This window comes from Magnolia sinica, chromosome 18 (assembly GCF_029962835.1).
Source record: "Magnolia sinica isolate HGM2019 chromosome 18, MsV1, whole genome shotgun sequence".
NCBI classification, from domain to species: domain Eukaryota; kingdom Viridiplantae; phylum Streptophyta; class Magnoliopsida; order Magnoliales; family Magnoliaceae; genus Magnolia; species Magnolia sinica.
In genome coordinates, this window is record NC_080590.1 from 35,244,205 (window position 1) to 35,246,992 (window position 2,788).

At 36.3% G+C, this 2,788-nt stretch overlaps 1 long non-coding RNA gene across 1 annotated transcript; it reads right to left on the reverse strand.

Annotated features, from left to right (window-relative positions):
• LOC131233257 (uncharacterized) lies at positions 1 to 1,658 on the reverse strand. Its single transcript, XR_009165150.1, has 4 exons — positions 1,588 to 1,658; positions 747 to 825; positions 511 to 648; positions 1 to 435 (listed from the first exon to the last, which is right to left on the reverse strand). It is a non-coding gene; the product is annotated as an uncharacterized LOC131233257 (long non-coding RNA).
• Between the last annotated feature and the right edge of the window lie 1,130 nt (positions 1,659 to 2,788).

Consider the following 2,788-nt stretch of genomic DNA (forward strand, 5'->3'; position numbering starts at 1 on the left):
TTCGGACCCAGTACCGCTAAAAAACTCTACAGATAACAGAAAATTCAAATGAGACAATAAACACCTGAGTCAAGATGGAGTGCACCAAGCAAAATTGTGTGAAATTCACACTCAAGTAACCAGAAAGGGACTAGATCCAGTGCCATTGGAGGCATGGGAGGTACCATGCCCCATGTCATTACTGCACATGTGACATGCATGCACTAGATCCATAAGCCAATGATAATTTGATTGGCTTATGCACCTGAACAGTGAACTATTTGGCACAAGGACAAAAAAAAAAAAAAAAAGAGTAATTAAAGGAAAGAGAGATATAAGACTTACGGGCACATGCACGGACTATAGATTCTACATAATCTAACTTTCTCAAAAAAACCTTCCGGTAGTCTCAACATAACGCATATTTGGCTTGCTGCGAATGGAACGAATATTAGTCTGCAACAAATTCCAGATAAGCCTCTGATCTTGAAACAAATTATCGACTGATGAAGAAATCATTCTAGCATTGACCTCAGTGAAAGGACGGTGAGGATTTGGATTGTAGCATGCAAGAACAGCCACAGCTGCTTCCCTGTATGCCAACCTCAGCTTTAACTCCTCCAGAATTTCAGTACTATCTTCTTGACCGGTTTCAAACGTACCCTTTTGCTGCAAGTGGGTAGATTGAGAACATGTGTACACAGATGAATTAGTGAAACACTATAATTATCCATGTAAGTGGTTAAAAAACAAAACAAAACACCTACCCTCTTCAAGGCTTCCAACAGTTCTTCTCATCCAATGTAGTCTAAATCCTTTCTAGCAGTTAAAATTCCAGGTTCATTCCTACCAATCAGTTGCAAGATAGTTTTAAAAAAATCTCCTAATGGGAAAATAGAAACAATTCATTAGGAAGTAACTAAAATATATTTTGCAGCTTTGCGCCAGTGAAATCTACAGTAAAATCTGCAGTTTCTAGTAGAAGGATCTCCATTTCCTCCTCTGACAGGAAATAATACAAAGCAGATGGACCATAGGAGAAGGTAGCTTTTATGATAAGGTCCAATAACTAAGGGACCAAAAATGAGAACTAAAGAACCAGCATCATTTGAACTAGGTTCCTCTACTAGAACATGTTATGACCAATCTAGAGAAAAGCCCACATGTTATAAATAAGCAGACGTAAAATGACAAAGAAGTATGAAGGCTTATCAACATCTGTCACTGCCACAAGTTTTGAGCATGCCAAACTACATGGTTCAGTGGTTTAAATTGTTGATGTGATGCACTCAAAAAAAAGAAAAGAAGAAGCCAAGATTGCCAGATCCTAGTCATTGATATTTGGCCAGTTTTCTATTGAGTTCGAACTATCACTATTTTTTCTTTCTTAAATGTGTACTTCTTGGCTGGGTATTGAAGGGTTGGAATATTTCAATCTTGAGGAACTTTGGTGTGTGGGTCATCAACAGCGAAACCCATCATATTAGTGGTTTGGATAACTGAACCATGAGCCACACTAGCACAAACTCAAGGCATGAAGATCATATAAGAATTGAGGCTCAAAACAGGCTAGACTACTACTTCCTTTTTTTCCACCATCTCTATTACCATGGTGATTCATCCAGCCCACATGGGGGATGCAAGAGCACAAAATCTGAGCTCGTTGGCCATCATACCTACAGTAAGGATAAAAGAAAATCAATCTGACAGTTTATGCTTTGAAAAAAGATGGAACTATCCAATCAAATAACAAGAGAAAAAGCTGTCTTTCAAAAGACAATAACTAAATAATCAAATGATAAGAGAAAAATATCAGAACTAGCGAAAACCTTCTCATATATTTTCTAAAATTTGCAAAATTCAGAAAAGTTAATCAGGTCATGGCTTCTGTTTGTTTTTTTACTTATTGAGGTACCAAATTCATGGAAAAATAATCAACAAACGTAAACATAAAAACAGAAACAAATAAAATCATCTCAAAAACCTAGTTTTGCCTCTTGAAAATTGATACATATCACTCGCTCTCAAATTACATTCATTTGCTATATCCATCCATATGTATATGGATATATGGATGGATGTGCGTATGTGTGCCTAAATGAGAAGAAGCAAGAGCATGTCCACAAGCTATAAATCACCCTCGCCTTGTATGCAAACACATGATTCTTTTTTTCAATGGTGTAAGCAAATGCATGATTAGAACATTTAAAGCTACAAAATTTAAGAAACCGTAAATGAGAAGCGCAAGTCCCTGGATCTATACCATACACAATTCCTAACTTAGTGAATGATTTTTTTTTCCCTTCATAATGAATAGGAGAAATGATTCACACAGTCCCCTCCTTCCCACCAACCTGTCATGTTTGCTAACATCCCACCTATGAAAAGATGGACCCCACCAAATATCACCTGCTGTAAAAATCAGGTTGACCTATTTACTTAGATAGGCAACACCTGTTGGTGGACCCTGCTGATTTTTGGATGTTCTACACAAGTGACAGATTTTGTGATCACATATAATAAGAGTAATCATGGGCAAAAACGTTTTCTGGATAGTAAAATAGAAAATGTTTAAACTAAAGAAAACCCACAATCGCCACATAGGTTTGTGTACATACATACATACATACATACACATACATCTTAGGTATATACAGATATACATATATGCATGTGTGTATATGTATGGAATCAAGGGAGCAAGGTGAGTTTTAATTTTGTTTAAACATATGTATGTATATACATATATGCATGTGTGTATATGTATGGAATCAAGGGAGCAAGGTGAGTTTTAATTTTGTTTAAACAT